The sequence below is a fragment of the Carassius carassius genome, chromosome 30, assembly GCF_963082965.1.
Source record: "Carassius carassius chromosome 30, fCarCar2.1, whole genome shotgun sequence".
In the NCBI taxonomy this organism is placed as follows: Eukaryota; Metazoa; Chordata; class Actinopteri; order Cypriniformes; family Cyprinidae; genus Carassius; species Carassius carassius.
This window is the reverse complement of record NC_081784.1, coordinates 13,039,826-13,059,406: the sequence shown is the minus strand read 5'-3', so window position 1 is coordinate 13,059,406 and position 19,581 is coordinate 13,039,826. Positions and strand designations below refer to the sequence as shown.

Genomic DNA, 19,581 nt, shown 5'->3' with positions numbered 1-19,581 from the left:
TCATAAGTTTATTGTGAGAAACTCACTTTCATTATGAAATGTAGACTTTCTTTTCTTCCTCCTGCACAAACAGAATTGTCTGATGAATGGTGTTTACTGCCTGAGACCGAGATGCAGAAAGAGAAATAACTGGGGACTTTTAATAAAGAGGCTAAACAGAATAGCTATATTTGACCTAGTATTTGTACATTACCCATTATAAATATATACTCTGCTGCAACTGTTCACTCACTTCTAGATATAATGTGCCCACATAATCCATAATGGGGTCTTTCAGGTAGGACTAAGCCAGCCACCTGACCCCTGTTGGCCAGTGTGGGGGGCCGTTTGTAAAGCGGCTCAAGCTGAAAATAACAGCAACATTTTGTCACATTTAGCTTCAAACAATGTTTAAATAACTGGTATGAATTTTTGACGGTCACTTTTTAGCACATTTTCAACAATATTTGTCAACTTAGAGATATTTTAAATAGTTAAATATAAATATTAAATGTTACACCTAAATGTTAAATGTTAACACTAAATATTTAGCTAATATGCAAATTCAAAATGGCAAAAACCAGAAGTGCCAAAATAAAAGCTCGATTAGGTCAGTGTGTGTTTATAGCATCGTGTCAAATAAGTAACAAATACAAACCATCTCATCCGAGGAAAATGACTCTCGGACATGGATTATCATGATAATGACTATTTAAAATAATAAACACGTTTAGAGAAACTGTATTTGAAAAGTAGGCTAGTTTCACTTTTATGAAAATGTTTGCATGCTTAAACGCCAGCAAGAGCCTATGATCTCGACTAACGCCGATTCGTTGGACATTTTGAACAACAGTAGCGTCAATAGTTACCGTACCTGGTCAGGGGCGGGTGGGTAAATAGGCTCTTGCTAGCGTTTAAGCATGCGAACATGACAGAGAGTGATGCCATGATGAGTGATACAGTCTATGGTGAGTCAAAGTGAGACACCTCGTGGCTGGCTATTATGGCTACAGGTCATCATAAGTCCCACACTTTTCATAAAAGTGACACTAGCCTACTCTTCAAATACAGCTTCTCCAAACGTGTTTATTATTTTAGGTAGTCATTATCACAATAATCCATGTCCAAGAGTTAATTTCCTCGGATGAGATGGTTTTTATTCGTTACTTATTTGACACGATGCACACCAAAGTCCTTTTAGGCAAGTCGTGCCACTCAGCGGCCATCTTGGCAACACCTCCGGGCAGCTATTTCAGACTAACAAGACCAATCTAAATGAATGGGCAGAGAGTCAGAACTGCCCTTTCACTGGTCACCGGGACATAAAAACTGCATGTACCGAAACAGCAGTAAAATATAATAAAAATCGCTGAAAAATGTTGATGACTTTGCCCCAAAATAAGGTTTAAAATGCCTTTTCCCACACAGGTTATACGTTTACTACGCATGCGCAAGGGTTCCTGAACTGTGCGCATACGTCAGTGGAACCAAACAATAGGCGTAAATGTTTCCCGGCTTGACTGTTAAAATCAGATGATTGGCTTTCCAGCAGGAGGGGCGAGACATGTGCATCCAACCACCATTTTTGCAGTTACCGGTTTTCCTCATGTAGTTGTATTGAGGATTGAGGAAGTGGCATGTCTCTTATAAATTGTCTCTGTGCACTGCACACACACTGACCTCATCGAGCTTTTATTTTGGCACTTCCGGCATTTTGAATTTGCATATTAGCTAAATATTTAGTTTCACCCGAAACATTTAGATTCAACATTTAGATTTAGATTTAGATTTAACATTTAGATTTAGATTTAACATCTAGAATTTCTGCATATTTCGGTCCAGTCCTCATCACTAATTGAGACATTTAAATCTTTGCTCCAGACTCTTTTAGTAGCAGAATGGAAACTATATCCTACTTTCTCCATTATCAATTTATAATATACTGATGCCTCATGTCCCCTACCCCATGCTTCTAGAATTATAGATAAAATATTATCTTCTGGTGGACCTTGACTACTAGATCCAAAAGTCCCACATAACAAGTGTCTCAGCTGTAGGTATCTCCAAAACTGCGTTTTATTAAGTCCAAATGATTGGGTTAATTGGTTAAAGGATTTCAAAGTGTTATTCTCATAAACGTCACCTAACTTCAAAATACCCTTTGCTAACCATTCCTTCCACAAAAAGGTTGATTTTCCAATGCATAATTTGGGGTTCATCCAGATACTTGAAGCTGTATTCAAAAAGGGGTTCAATTTAAAAATTCTCGCTATTTTCCTCCACACTTTCTGGAGATGTGATATTATGGGATGAGACTTTACTGTTTGAGGTAATTTTGTGGATTAGCATTGTAGTGGCGGCAGGGGTAGCAGAATGGCTTGCTCAACGTTAAACCAAGGGGGAGCCCTCTCAGGTGGAAGGGACCAGTGAGCCAGATGTCTTAAACTGAAGGCGTAATAATAAAATCTGAGTTTAGGAAGACCCAACCCCCCTCTATCAACCGGCTGTTGTAATTTGCTCATATTTAACCGGGGGCGCTTCCCATTCCAAAGAAATGCCTTGGTTATCTTATCTTATCAAATTGTTTGAAATATTGCAGTGGAATTTCAACTGGGATTGATTGAACTAAATAGTTAATTTTTGGAAGACAGTTCATTTTGAACACATTCACCTTACCCCAAAGAGCGAGATTTAAAGATGACAACCTTCCAACATCATTTGAAACCCTTTGCACCAGTGGGTCCAAATTCACTCTGACTAAATCCTTAAGTTTATGAGGGAAAAGAATACCAAGATACCGTATACCTTCTTTGGGCCACTGAAAATTTAATTGATTCTTAATTTGCATGTGTTGTGATGATTTTGCATCGCGTTTCGCTATATGCACGTGTTGTGATGATTTGCAACACTTGTGTTGTCAAACTGATGAAGATGCTTTCTTCATTTGCTGGTGTTTTTTTTTAAATTTGCATTTGTTTTCTTAAATTGCAGCTCGTTGAGCTATCCTTGGCCAAACATGCCATTGTATTTTCATCTCCAGGCATTCAGAAGTAATTAGATAAATGCTGCCATCTATGGGTTAATATGAAGAAGGCAAGATGATACCACTTTTACCTTCAGATTTGAACTTCTGGACTGCCAGCAGCCACTGACTTTGCTTCAATAATGAAATCCTTCTTGAGGGGGGTGAAGATCTGCAGAAATCAAGATTATTGTTTAATTAGGTATAGTACTTCTAGTATTTTATATCTGACTATATATTTCATACAATATATCAACTAAATTAATTTTAGCCTTAAAAGTGTGTACATAAAGTGTAAATACACAGCAGAAAGTCATAAATGTTTGAAAAAAATCTAATGTAATGATCACATCATCTTGTGTCACTAGAGACTCACCTTGCCATTTCAGCTTCGTATTTGTCCCGGTGTTCTCTAAGCGCAGACCAGTTAAAAGGTACAGGAGACGGGGCAGCTGAAGTCGCAGCTCGTACAGCAGCAGCTGGCTAGAATTTCCACGAACCAGGTCTTTGCGTCTTTGTCTTTGAGCTGAGCATCACGGCTTCCAAAGATAAAAAACTTTGGCTTCATGTGCACCACGGTTTTTCTATCATAAATCATTTAAACAGTCATGTGTTAAATGCCATTTAAAAGAAAACTGTCTCTTGCTCATTTGTGTTGTTCTAAACCCATATATGCCTGAATATTGTTAGAACACAAAAGGAATTTTGAAGAATGTTCGCCTAAGAATGAAAGTAAAAAGCAGTTGTTATCGATCTGACTGTATTACTGAAACTATCCGATGAAAACAAAAACCCGAAGTGAATGTGACGTGTAGTCAACTATGGTGTCCCATACTCAGAATTTGTGCTCTGCATTTCACCCATCCAAGTGCACACACACAGCAGTGAGTAGTGAACACAGCCATTTGCTGCAGTGCCCAGGGATTGGCAGTTCAGTGCCTTGCTCGGTAACCATGGGTAATGAGGATGGAAGAGAGCACTGTTCATTCACTGGCCCCACCTACAACTCCTGTCGGTACTGATAATCGAACCTGCAACCTTTGGTATAAAAGTACGATTCTTTACCCATTAAGCCACAGCTGCCCTTAAATTGAATTGGATAATGACGTAATTGTATCTTTTCTATGAATGAATGAGGCATTTATATAGCACTTTATTGTGTATTGCTGTACACCCAGAGCACTTTACAATCACATTGGGGGATCTCTCCTCAACCACCACCAGTGTGCAGCATCCACCTGGATGATACGACTGCAGCCACAGGACAATGGCTCCAGTGTGCTCAAATCACACCAGCTACAGGTGGAGAGGAGAGAGAGTCATAGAGTCAATCAAGTGGATGGGGATTATTAGGAGGCCATGATTTATAAGGGCCAGTGGAGGGAATTTGGCCAGGACACCGGGGTTGCACCCCTACTCTTTACGAGAAGTGCCATGGGATTTTTAGGGACCGCAGAGAGACAGGACCTCGGTTTAGTGTCTCATCCGAAGGATGGTGCTTTTTACAGTATAGTGTCCCCGTCAGAGCACAGGGTGATGAAACATGGCCTTTTATAGACCTTCATTGTGTTAGACACCTAGATCCTGTAATTTACCCAATTCACAACTTTCAAAGCAATTTTATGGAATTTCTACAGAATTTGTTTTTTTTTCATAAAGACTTTTCGTCAGCTGAGCAATCAATATGTTGTTAAACAACAGTAAAATCCACTGGACTTCTGTAATACTTCTATTCCTCAGTCTCATTTTCAGTCCTTTCATAAATTAAATATGGTGCTAGCCTAAGATCTATGGAACTTTGCAACACACTCAATCTGAGTTGAGCTGAATTTCAGTTGTTTTATAATTGATGAATTCAGCTTTGTTGTTATTTAGCTTTATTAAGCTTTAGACTTAACATGAAGGGAACTGTGCCCGTTCAGTGCAAACATTTAAAAAATTTGCTTTGGGTTTAGAAATAAATAAGGGTGAATAAATTATGAAACTTATTTTAAATGGATTATGCCTTGCATATCAACAAGTCCAAACAGTTTTAGGCTGCTCAAGGTGTGACGAACTACAATTGGAATCTAACTTAATCTAGCTCTAGTTAGGAAGATTAGAGCCTTCTTATCAGAGCAAGCTGCACAACTCCTTGTCCAAGCTCTTGTTCTCTCCAGACTGGACTATTATAATGCTGTCCTGGAGGGGCTTCCAGTACTATCAAGCCTTTTGCAACTGATCCAGAATGCAGCAGCGAGAGTGGTCTTTAACGAGCCAAAGAAAGCCCACGTCACACCTCTCTTCATCAGTTTGCACTGGCTGCCAATAGCTGCTCGCATCCAATTCAAGGTACTGATGTTTGCCTACAAGACAACTGGTATTTTTGTGGATGGCATTGTTTTCTTTCTTTCTTTTTTTCTTTTTTTTTATGTGTACACAAGATGAAAGATAAAATGTTACTTTAGCCTAAATGATGCAGGTTTTTTTAATATTATGTACAGAAAACTGTAATTATAGCCACCCCATAGTAACTGATGCAGTTACTATACATCAGTTACCTCATAGTTACTGATGCAGTGCATCTGCTAAATAAAATGGATGGATTGTATGCTTTCACTTCACATAATCCAAACCTTCCAAATGTTGAGTAGAAGAGAAAAGGAATCTAACATATAGGCCCACAAAATAAGGCACACAGACATTAACAGCAAGCACACTAGGCCAAGTTTCAAGTATTTTGTTTATTTAAGTACATGTATCATGACGATCCTAAATTTTCATTTTGCATTTTTCAATCTCAGAGCATCAACTCTGTTATGTGCACAATGATGAAATAAATTATTCTGAATGACAGAGAACACTAACATTATCAAGCATGTATATTAAGGCCAGTTTCTGTGTAATAAATTATTTGATCTAGTGGTAAAACAAAGAAATGCTGCTTAAACTGACAGATGTTTTAAGTTCACAGCCAAACAGAGAATGTGCAATTATTGAAATATAAACATAGCAATTTCAATAAGAGTTCAAGGTACTGTGAATACAGAAGTTGTATAAATGTTTAATAAAATGCAAAAAGGCACCGTAAAACATTGAATTACAAATTAAAACTTTCAGTAAAGCAGAAATAATAATAATATAAATCATAAAGTGTTAAGAAGACTAACTAATATTTTTGTACAACCTTTTCTCTGCATTTCAAGCATCATTTAGTTCCACAACTGTTGACATGTTCTCAGTTCAGTTCTCAGGTGCCTATATTATTTACCTTGACTCTTAAGCAAAATAAGCATCACAACTATCTCTGGATTATAAATCTTTTTTAAAGCATATTAATTCGTGTTAAAACAATTCATCACATTTGCAGGTTTTCTCTACACATCTGAACAGTTGTGCTTCCAATTGTACAGTGGCAAAAACATCTTCAATAAACACCTTTTGACAATAAAATAAAAAATAAAAAAGTAACACAGCTAATCATGGTTAGTCTACGTACACATAATGATACACGTTACATTCAAAGATATACAAACAAGCATTTTAGCTAAAGCACTTATTGTACCATTCATGGAATTAAAAATGTAGAACAGAAGTTACAAAGCTGAGGTTTAGGTGTAAGACACCTGCTTGCTACACGTAAAAATAAAAATAAAAATCAGAAAATACAACAGAAATTAGATATTGCCACAATTACAATAAAACAAATTTGTGAGAACTTTCTACTTGACAGATCATTTCTGATGATATGATGCAGGTTACAAAGCAATCGATATACATGTTAAATTTAATTACAATCATTAGTTATGATATTGCAAGTGTGACATTGTCATGATGAAAATTATATATTATCTTCGTCATTTATTTATTTCATATTAGCAGCCAAATATCCACGAGGATTCGGAATTAGAAAAATCTGAAATCAGGGCTTTTCAAAAAGCCTGATTGTCACAAATACCTCTTCACATTACATTACACCTAAACACACTATACCATCCCTTTAGTAACAGCATTCAGCTTTCTTTGAATGCTAAGACTCTCAGGTTTTAAAGGACATAATCAAATTAAGTATATTTCTGTGTAGGCTACAGCGTCAAGATGCATTTGTTTCTGAGTTTCTTCCGGAGTTGCTTGCAAACCCTGCTTGATTGGCTGAGGTTTGCATAGTATCACAGATTAATGTGGTTTTGGACCAAGACCATCTGGTTTTCTGCTATTCCCCCCACAATTTCTTAACACATGCAAATAAGTGGACCGCCAAACATTCAGAGGGAAGTGAGAAATGAATCCTTAAACTGAGTGAGGGTTTATCACTACAGGTGCAAACACACTTTCAATTCTATTTGCTGTTGCATTTTAAACATGCCGACCACATGCAAGACTGAAAGAAGTGCTCATTCAGTACCATAACCCTTCATTATTTTAAAGAAATATTATGGGTTCAATACAAGTTCTGCTCAACCGACAGCATTTGGGGCATAATATTGATTAACACATACACACAAAAAATAATAATAATAATTTCAACTCATCCCTGATGTTCTATTTTCTAAATACAAATACGGTATATGGGTTAGAGTAATGGACTCACAATGAAAATAAATGTTGACAGTTTCTGGACTATTTGAAAGCAAAAACGTAAGCTTATAAAATTATAATCTCCCTTCATATGGTTACATTCTTTCACACACTTTTCTGTCATTTATGATGATTGCTGAAGTAATCAGTATTATGTCACAAATCTATTGATTGAGCTAAACTTACATTGATCCCAGAATATTTTTGTAAATGTTTCTTCCCCCAACAGTTTCTTGTTAATATAAATTCTCTTTTCTGACAAATTGTTCATGCATTGATATGTACAAATGAATATAAATGTACTGTATGAACAGTATGTTTTTTCTTGTGAAAATTAGAAAACATAATTTCTTTTGGAAAAGAAGCATACGAGGGACATGAAGTTGTGTCCAGTCTCCACAGTGAGGTTCCTGTGCCCCGGGGGTTATTCGAGGCATACGTGAGGCAAGTTATGGGACTCAAGAACATCTATTGGTCCAGCCTGGCTGGGAGATGGCCCACTGGCTCCTGTCCGTAGCAGCTCAGAAGAGAACGTCGTATCGTTGCTTTGTTGGTGAAGGTGGTAACAGTCACCCTCCGTGGTGTCCAAATCTTTGTCATTGATGAACAGCTCTGTATCGCCCCAGTCGGCCAGCGGCTCGTGATCACTGGACTCATTGTTGCTGTTGCTGCTGCCGCTGCTCCGAGTGGACAGGCTGGGATGGCAGTCTGCAGCAGTTGGTAGCATGAGGTTCTGAGCGGAAAGAGACTTACTGAGCCCACGCTCGACCTGAAGCGAGGCACCTGTTGTGGAAGACATGAGCATCAGAGGATCAATGTCAAGACTCAAGTGTCTTCTCCATGACCCATCTTCCTTGGGATTACGTTCGGGCTTGTCCCGTAGCTGTACCATACTTTGAATACTCTCGGCTTCCTTATCTGACTCAGCCTCGGTTTGGGTACTCAACAGGCAACTGCTCGGACATTCGGTCCTGCTCTCCAGCAGTGTCTCTGGGATAAGACTTTGAAGCGTTGGCACCATAGGCGGGAGCTGAAGGGTCGATGAGGCTGAATGGACTGTTGGGACCGGCCTGGTCAGCTCACTGAACCGCTGGTGACTTCTGGAAAGGTTGTTGGGGGTGAGAATGGGAGGTGGGGACGCTGGGTAGAAACTGTCTGGGCTGGAGGGTTGGTTATTAAGGAGAGGAGAAGGTGAAAAGGAGGAGGTGGAATGTGGGTAACCAGTACCCAAGCTGAGTTCACTGGGGGCCAGAGCAAGATGAAGACCACGGTGCAGGTTACTGCTGCCTGAACGAGACATGCCACTGCCAGTAAGCTGGGAGGAGGATGACAAATCCTTGCTATAGATGGAGCTTTGGTAGTCGGAGGTTTGATCCAGCTTGAACAAGGGCAAAGCAGACAGACCAAGCATCGAAGGGGAGCCTTTCTGCAACACTTGCCGGTAAATATCCAGCAATGAGTCCAGCTTTGACTCAATGGACTGTACCTGTATTATATAACAAATGAAAACATCATGTTGGATTTTTTTTTTATTATTTATGCTTAATTATTGTAAAAATGTGGTTAGTCTACACTACTGTCAAAAATTTTGGGGTTGTTTTTTTGTTTTTGAAATAAGTCTCTTATACTCACCTATGATGCATTTATTTGATTATAAGTACAGTAAAAACAATAAATTGTTTAATAAATGAATTTTATATTTTAAATGTTATTCATTCCTATGATGCAAAAAGCTGAACTTTCAGCAGCCATTACTCCAGCCTTTAGCATCACAAGATCCAATCCCTCCGAAATCTTTCTAATATGCTGATTTGATATTCGTGAAACATGAAATTCTGAAAACAGAAGTGCTGCTTAATATTTTTGTGAAATTGTGGAAATGGATTCTTTGATGATTAAAAAGTAAACAGCATACACCTTCTTTTAGAATTTATAAATTAACAGTCCCTTTCATTTTAATGCATTCTTGCTGAAACGTATTTCTAAAAAAAAATCATACTGACCCCAAAACTTTTAAATGTAGTATGTTTCCTTAGACCACCAAGTTCATATAGCTTACTTGTCTCTCTACTTTACAGACACGGCCAAGCATGCTCATGTCGTGCTCCAAGGACTCTCCTTCGGGGAGGATTTTCTCCCTGCCTTTCCTGTCTACTGAAATCTGGCCCTTTCCCAGTATCTGATCCACTCTATAAGGAAGAAGAAGAAGAAACTGTTTTTGAGCATACAGTACATCAGGATGCATAGCTTTACACTGTTGTTCCTCAAGCTCGAGCAGGGCACAACACAGCAGGATAAGACTGGACTTTGGTTAGTGAAGAAGAAATGAAGTTAGTGCATCACCATCATCGGCATTTCTATGTTACAGAGTAAGAAAGCGGTGCTGATATACTGTATTTCTGTAAATGTTAAAAGTACATTCAGTGCAACTGAGAGTTCTATTTTTTACATTCTAAATGTTACTTTCTCTTTGTACGAATTGGTTGTATCTGAACTATAAATGCTACAGTTGCTGATTAAAATATCAAGTCCAAAATGACAAACCATGCTGCAGAGAAACCCCTAGTGAGCAAGATTTTTTGCATAATGTAGTAATGTACATTTTCAGGTAGATGTAGCGTATGAAACCAACATCAATCAGCTGAACCAATCAGAATGTGCACTACACAATTAATAAATCACTATTTATTAAGCACCTTGGAGTCCAATGATGAAGATAACAAATACGTGGTTCTCAGTAATAAAATAATCAGTTGCTCTCAACAGGGCCTCAGCAAACTTCCAAATGACAAAAGCATTAAAATGAGCTAAAATGATTAAAAGTCAAGACATTATTAATTATACTGCAGCCCATCAACAACATTTATTTTTTTTGAAGAAGAAGAATAGCCTATATAGTCCCACACGGTCTTGAAAACATGAGTAAATGTGTGAGTAAATTTTTTTTTAAATCCTTATCTAGTAAAGTATGGGGCCTTGTAGTCAAAACAGTTGAGAACCACTCCCATTTAGTTTCATTGCAGATACTGATTTTGTATTCAGTTTATTAGGTGAGTGGATGTGTAGGTAGTTTCAGTTCTGATAGTGTATGGCAATTAAACCCTATGAATAGTTTTATTCAAATACATCATCACCATTGGACCCCATTCACAGTATGAAGTGATTAAGGTAAGTACGGCCCCATGACTAGTCCCCCAGCCTGCTACAGGCCTCTGACCCAGTGTGCTTCTTCTTGCTTTGGCTGTAATACATGTGTAGAGAGGGAGAGGAAAGGTTCCTGGCTTTGGTGCTGAGTGTCCGATGTGGACCCACAGCTGTAGCGAGTCTAGATGAGAAAACAACCGGGAGTCAAGTACATTTTTAATGTTCTGCCATCAAGGGTGGAAAGAGAACAGAAGGTTGAACAGAAGGTACTTATGGCACCATGACAAGATACTACTACTACATGCGATGTACTAAACATGGTAATGATCAAACCAAAGGTCTCAGTAGTCTAAATTCTTAACAGTTGCTTCAAAGTTAGTGTTTCAAAGTCGGTCACAGAGGTACCTGATATTTAAGGAAATGTAACTAAAAGATGATTGTTTAAATCAGAGATAGCATACAACTATTGATTGCACACCTACTGGTTCACAATATTAAAGAATAACAATATTTGAATATGCTAATTTTTTGATTCCATGCCAAAATCAAGCGCATAGACCCAAATAATAGGGAAAGCCTAGGGGAATTAATCTAAAAGTTAGTACTATACACAGGCACATTCAGTCTACCACCATGCACTGCTGGTTTAGCACTGGCCAACCTTGTTAAACAGGATGAAAGTTTTATAGAAATGAAAATCTGAGAGATCAAGGATTTACTGAACAGAGCCAACAGCTTGAGGCTGTGGGTCATTGACACATCACAAACATGTCCAGCCTTGACTGCAAAAATACATTTTGTAAAAATAAAAATTAACAAAAAATAATTAATACAATTAATAATAATCTACACTACTGTTCAAAGTTTGGGGTGGGTAAGATGTTTTTAAAAGATATATTTAATGCTTACTCAGGCTATATTTACTTGATTATAAAAATACCATAAAACAGTAATGCTGTAAAATATTATTACAATTTAAAATTACTAATTTGTATTTGAATATATTTTAAAATATAACTTATTCCTGTTATGCCAAAGCAGAATTTTCAGAGGCTACTATTATTCCAGTCTTTAGTGTCAAATGATGCTTAAGAAATGATTAACTCAAGAAACATTTCTTATTACTGTGCTGCCTAATATTTTTGTGTAATTCTGTTTGGAATATAAATATTATGTAACATTACTCCTTGCTGAGTAAAAGTTTTTTTTTTTTTTTTTTATTTATTTATTGTTGTTGAAAATCTAACTGATGCCAGACTTTTGAACAATAGTTTCTTATACAGTATTTTTGTCTTGTTTTGAATTAAACACATCTAAAACCATCCTAGGATAAGACTGCATAATTACTTCAGATAATATATCTTGAATTATGAATATTCTTTTTTATTTCTGTCTCACAGACAAAATGTTTAATAAGCATAAGCTAACAGAATTTAATAAAGTTTATGTTCCAACAAGCAACTATCATTTATTAAAAATAAACATATATATTCTCTGAAAACAAGGTTTAGTATCTTAAACAATTTATCTTGATTTTTTTTTTTTTGCGCAGTCTTTATTTGAAGTATTAAACTGAACTGCAGTAATGTTGGTGTCCAGAGGGAAATAGACACACAGCCTCAGCAATTGACTCATTTGTTCCAGAGTGAAAGGGTGTTTCTGGGGTGGGGGATTGTGGGTCAGCTGACCCTGGGGCAGAGTGTTTCCTCTTGGTCTGGCTGTAATACAAGTGCAGGGAAGGAGAAGAAAAGGTCTTGGTTTTGCTTCTCAGGGTCTGTGGACCCACAATGGTGTCCAACCTGAATGGGAGAGTGCACACAGCGAGATAAGACAGACATTGACATGTAGATGTAGAAAGTGTGCAAAAGAAAACAAAGTTGTTTAACTTTTTTTCTGTACAGCGTTCTGTGAATATGTATTTGCGCTAACTGCATTTGTTAATGTGTATTGTGTGTGACAATTTATGCAGAATCAAAAAATGTTAAACTATAAACTGAGAAATTATGAATTCATTTATAACTCTCAGTCACATTTTACATTTTTCACCACACGGCCAGGGCTGGTTAATCTCACCTAGTCTGGAGACTCTTGATACGGCATAACATATCCAGGTGGCCAGCAGAGTATTGCTCAATCACATCTTTCACATCATATGGTCGCAGAGTCTCCTTAAACTTCTTCTTGGCCACGTGGAATTTCATTATTCTGTCAACAGTGAAACAAGAAACAAAACTCAACTAACGTTTGTTCAGAAATTATGTACCACCATACTGACACCAATGTAGGCATATGTAGTAAGGGTAAGGGAAAATTGTACTAGTAGTATATAGTACTAGTGATATTTTTTTCTTATTTCCAATTTAAATATATTTAAGACTTGTATAAGAAGCAAAATAAAAATATATATATATATGTTTTTATTATGTTTATATGTCTTACTGGATTTTTTTTAAATGATTTTAATTGTTTCAATCATGAACTTAGCTTTATGCTTAATACAAGAACATAAAAATTCCCCATGAGGTAAGCAAAATTAAATTTGAAAATAAAATAGTTCTAGTTACATTTGAAGATACATCTGTAAACATTGTATTGTGTATATGTGGAGTCAACTCAACAAAGCAACTGTCTTTAGAACTCACAAACAAGTTCCAAAGGGGAAGTTCCGGCCTAGTGGTTAGAGAGTTTGACTCCTAAACCTAGGGTTGTGGGTTCGAGTCTCGTGCCACTGTGTTCACTGCTGTGTGTGTGCACTTTGGATGGGTTAAATGCAGCGCACAAATTCTGAGTATGGGTCACCATACTTGGCTGTATGTCACTTCACTTCACTTCAAATAAACAATACAAGTTGTGTAAACTATCTCATAACCACTAGAGGGCAGAAATGAATCACAAATACCATAACAGTTTATAACCCAGAGGAAACATATGATCAGATATACCACTGCCTTAAAAACACGGTTTAGAATAATAATACTCAAGTAAGGCTCATGTTCTAGTAAGGATATGTGTTATAGATGACATTAACTGTGAAAACACAGGTATTACCACAGGCACACTGAAACCTAAACCTATTCTATGCGTGACATTATTCAGAGTGAAGGTGAAAATATTGACATAGAGGAGAACAGATTTCAGTGATCTGACACCCTGGGAAAGAGGAGTGGGGAAAATCTCAGCCCTCCTGCAGAGAGACTCTAATAGAGAAAAAAGTCACCTGAGGAAACATCAGTGGCCTCTCCCAGCAGGAGAGAGACAGCAGTGATGATCTAACCCTAATGTCTCAATCAACAGGGCAGTAAGGTTTCAACCCTGCAACCACAGTGTGAATTCTTCAAACTTTCACTAGGGGAGAGCAAGGCTCTCTGGGAAGTCACACTCACCTGATGGCCCTGATCACTGCTTTTAGTGGGGCAGAGAGATCTTCCACAGTCACATCACAATGGCAACCCTTCTCATCAAAAGCATCATCCGGTCCAAGATTTGTGTCAGCTGTGAGACAAAGGGTGAAAACAAAACTAGGCTGAAAAGTAGAGAGAGCCCAAGGCAGATCAATACAGCTATGAATCAAAAGAGCATTCAAAGCAAATCATTCCCTTGATCAACATCACACTGACCACAGGGAACTCCACTGAGCTTTACAGCATAAATACTGAGAGGAAGTACTGCTGTACTGAAAGGCAACAAATTGACCCCCAAAAATAAAACAAATAAATATGATAAAAAATAATTAATATTTAAACAAAATAAGAAAAAAAAATACATCAACATTTTGAGTGTCGGTTTTGAAAGTTTTGCTAAAGATTTACTGAACTATTTCCCTGGGTTTCATTTTCCTATGGGGTCCCATGATTTTGTCAATTCTCTGTGACTAATGTACAGGAATCTGTCAATACTGAAAATCCTCCAATAAACAATGTCTCTATCTCCACTTTATGCTCTTCTTTCCTGAGGGGCATTCTGGTGATGAAAGCATGAGACAAGGTCAACTGGTGCAAACAGAGTGTCCCATGGGAGGCCATGTTGTCTCCACATGTATGTTCCACATGTAGAAGTGGAACAACAGTATCCAAAAAAAAAAAAAAAACTATTCACCTTCAGCTGTTGTGCGCGATTGGCTTTTGAGCCTCAGGGATGGCCGGAAGCGTGTGCGGTCATTGAAGCTCCAGCTCTTCTGGACCTTGGCAGGGCTGATGCCCTCCACCCCCACCTCTGTGGCAGGAGAGCGTCGGTCATTCACAGACATCTGCCTGCTCTTTACACTCTGACCACGAGGACTGGCCATGCGCACACGTTCCCGAAAACTTAACTTTTGGCTGCAAGTTAAGGAAAAAAGAGGGATGGAAGAGGATGGAAGGTGGGAAGGGACAAATAGACAAATAATTAAACATTGTATGGAGATAAATATGTATTTAACTAAAGTTTGGTTTAATAAAAACAGTTGTGATGGCTTATTTCGGACCTGCAAGTTTCCTTTCTTTAGTCTCTACTAAATTCCTTCAGTAAAACAATATATATATCTTATTCATGATTTGGAACCACAACTTACTTGGAAGTTCTTTAGTCAAAGCCTCAAAAACGGTCCTATACTTTTCTCAAAAGTTGCATCAAAAGACCCTCATGCAACACAAACCTCATTCCAAGGTTTCCACCAAATCAGCAAGCAACATTTTGAAGCATGACTCTCTAACCACCCTACTTCTATTGCTACCTTCAGTGTGGAGCAGCCTGACAACATTTCCATGTATCTTTCTAGCCCTGATGCAGAGGCCCAGGATATATAAAATAAACAGTATAATGAGCCAAACAGTTTTATTCAAATTCCTTCAAAGATGTAAATTCCATAAGCTAGGGTTCTAAATTCATGCTGAATATATACAAAGTCTGCTATGCTTTGAGCTCATGCTAGGTAGTCTGTATATGAAAGAGATGTAGTGTAAAAGGAGAGTGAAGTCATAATGCTATAAAGGTGACTTACATGAATATAGAGCCAAAGTTCATGCACATGCAACATACTGGTTAAGACTTATGTGTTAAAGCAAACGGAGACAAATACAGTACAGTCATAGACATCCTTCACAACTGAACTGACCCTTTAAAATCACTCGATCAGATTATTCCTGCAGGTATTACAATATAGGATGTGGGTAACCTGGTGGTTTGATGTTTAGAAGCTTTGCATTATTTTGTTATTATCACAATTTAGACATCGTATTGGTAATAACATTGTGGAGTAATTGCAGCATGTCAAATGGGGTATTGGATAGATCAGTCAGTGGCAGTTATATCTTTCAGGCATCAGGCATTAGGACCCTCATATTAGACCTTCTGTAGGGTCTGTAAGGTTATCTGAGATGGACATCATCATCAATGCATACGGTTAGTCAGCATTCACATTGGTCATATTGCTTGAGCAGTGGGGGATGCTGGGTACCTATATTTCCGTGTGGTATACCTCCTGAAGAGCCTCTGTCTATAACTATGACCCTTACTAAAGAAATGAGGAAGACAGATGGCAGATGAGTTAGTTAGACTGTGAGCAGAAACAACCTCCTTACGTGTAAGAATTATTTGCATGGAATAACATCGAAATAGAGACTCTACTTGGGGGTAAAAATGGAGCAAAATGCAAAATAAATTGTCATGTTTTTCAAACCAAACATGGTAATATACAGTTAAATTAGCTTTACACCAAACACATCCACACTAGAAGTATATTCAAATAAACAGTGTACAAAACTTGCCTGACAACCAATAAACTTTCTTGGATTTGCTGGTTAGTCATAAATTATGTTCTTTGTTTCCGGATTGTGGATTATACTTATGTGCACCCATTTATAACGCAAAAAGTATTCACAGCTTAGCTGTTTACTGTAATTCCTTTGCAATTTGAAGGTTAAATTTCCATCACATTATATGGCACATTTGCCACACACTGAGGGGCTTTTCCAACTGTAAATTACTTCATTTAAGTCTGAGTTCTGGTGCTCTGCTCTTCACATATTTAATATGAACCATGCAAAAATCCAATTCCAGCACTAATTAAAAGCGTGAGGATTCAAATGAGAATAAAGCTTTGGGTGCAACCATTATTTACAAGGACTGAGCAGTAAGCTCCACCCCTGCTGAAATCGGTTGCTGAAATCACATGGAACCAGTCTGACAGCACTACACTATGGCCTTGCAGATGTGACAGTCTTTAATGAGTCTAAACATAGTCCAGTACTGTGTACAAACATGCAGAGTCCTAAATGTCATCGGCCAAGTCTGGAACCAGTCACTATCTTACTGCTATTACTTACTGGATCTACTGATGAAAGGTATTTAGAAGAGGGTGGGGGTTCACGGAAAAAGATGAAGTACAAAAATGTAAAAAAAAAAAAACCTTATGCATTTATGCTGTGATCTTTGCTTTTTTCCTGTCTGTTGTAATAATTAACGGTCAAAATGGAAAAAGTGCATCAAGTTTCTATCCATATAGGTAGACAGAGAAAAGTGGGCCAAAGTACTGTTCTATAATATTACAGAAGGAGCACTGCAAGTTCAAACAAACACACACACACACACACACACACACACACACACACACACACACACACACACACACACACACACACACACACACACACACACACACACACACACACACACACACACACACACACACACACTTTGGTACAGATGAACACTTGTTCTTAGCAAGTTATCAAAGTGAAGCTGCTCCACAGCTAAACAACTATTCTATGACTAAATTGCTCTCTGAAATATTTAATTGTAACTAAACAACTTTGGCCAATGCAGTGGTAAAACTAAACCACTAAATTGTATATTTGTCTATTGTCCAAAACAAAATACTGGTGCTACTATCATGTCTCAGCATCGCTCTGTGCTTTCTCTCTAGAATAGCTAGTATATTTATATAAATTTACATTTATATATTAATATAAATTAATGTATATAAATATATATTTCAATATGTTGGTTAAATATAATTATACCTAAGGGGTATGATCTAGACGAGGCAGCGTTCTCGTCCGAATCGGAGTGATACCGAGGTATCTACTCGTTCCCTTTGGGGATTTTTAACCCTCTGGAGTCTAAGAGGTTATCAGGAGAAAATAGCCTCATAACGCGTATATGCGTTAATCGACTACAGAGGGTTAACTTCTGCTTTTATCCTCCCCTTCCTAATTCCCCTGTAACCCCCAGCTCTCCACCAGGTTAGGTGGAAACCTCTCGCATAACAGTCTCCTATGCTGGACCTATAATGTTTTTATGGTTCTATGTCCATATCAACCACCTGACTGATGGTCCAGACTAAAAGGAGGAGCCCCTTGAGCGGGGCTCCGGCGTAGGAGGGTGGGTGAGTAAATGTAACCCTCTCTGTATATACTTATGTGTATTTAATTGCTGGTGGTTACGTGTCTACTAATAAACTCTGTGAGTTTCCTTTGCAGTGCTCAGTTACAGTGTTTACTAAACATTCGCCAGCAGCAGCCATCCGGCTTCATGTTCCGGTATTAGGCGGCTGAGATCAAAGGTTTCTGAGGGAGCCTCCTTGATCATCAGGCCTGGCACAGCACTGCAGGGAATTTCATGGATGTCTGGCCAGGTCACCTCGAGGGGTCTCCTGGCTGCTTAGGGGTGCTGTCGCATCTACCGGGAAGTGGAGGTGGCAGTTACAGAAGTCTTCTTGTATATGCTGCCTCAGGTGATGCTCCCCTCGCCCGAGGTTTGTAAAATTGAGCTTGCCTCTCCCGTGAGATTCAGCACCTCTGCGATGCTTAGGAACCTTTAAATACACACGCTAAGCTTTGTGTACTTTCTCAAAACCACATGGTGGTCAGTGTGCACGTGAACACTTGGCACACTTTCTAAAAATCCACAAGTGGTAAGTTTGCATGCAAACTTTCTGAAATCTTTTACGACAAGGGTTACGCTCTCTGCTTCGTTCCCTTTCTTGAGATGATTAGACCTTGGTTCCTTGGGCTCCATTCAGCCAGTGTGTATTTGTTTATACACCTCAAGCATCGCTTCCCTCAACATGAGGGGCTATTTGGGTGATTCTCGTGGTAATTTAGCAGCGCTCCCCTTTTTCCAAAAAAGGGTCGTCTATGAGCGCGTTACTCTGAGCTCAGAGTTCTCCGCTCGTATGAGACAGAGTTCTCTGTTTTTTCCCCAGAGCGCTCCAGTTTTGTTTCCATAGATCGAGTTGATGACTCTCAATCATACTGTTTTGAGATGCAACATCTATGAGCTGCTCTATCGGAGTGCCACGAGAGTCCCTCCTTAGAACAGTATTTGAAAATCCATGCTATGGTAAGTGTGCACGTGTAATCTCTGCACACTTTCTGAAATCCACACTGTGGTAAGTTTGTGCGCTAGTATTCTGCGTTCTTTCTAATATCCTATATGGTGAGGGCTTCGCGCGGTTGCTTCGTGCCCTTTCTTGAGTTGGTAAAAGCCCCGTTCATCTTGGGCACCACTCCACCTATGTATCCTCGGATACCTATCTTAACAGGGTTTTGCTACTAGAGATCTGTTGAGACAGCTCTTTCAGCAAGCTTATGCGTAAGCTAGCGGTAGCCCCTGTGTGACAGGCAAGACTTGGTACAAATGCTAGGTTCTTAGACGTATCCATTTAAAGGAATCTTCCTGATTCCAAGCCTTCAGCTCTACCCTGGGCCGAGGCCCTAACAATTAAGTTGGCTATGTAGCTTAGGCCTTTTGGCCGTAAGGGGTACTGTCACAGACAGCCGTCTAAACGTCCCAGGGGCAACTCCCATGAAAATGGTAGAGTTGGTACTTAGTGCTCGTCATGATTCTGGCCTGCATTCCCCTCAGCATGGCGGCGTGGGTATACTGTTCCCCAAAGCGCC

General features: G+C 38.6%; 1 pseudogene; it reads right to left on the bottom strand.

Moving 5' to 3' along the window:
• Positions 1-5,715: 5,715 nt before the first annotated feature.
• The window catches only part of LOC132110663 (potassium voltage-gated channel subfamily KQT member 5-like), a 114,809-nt pseudogene continuing 100,943 nt past the window's right edge, over positions 5,716-19,581 (bottom strand).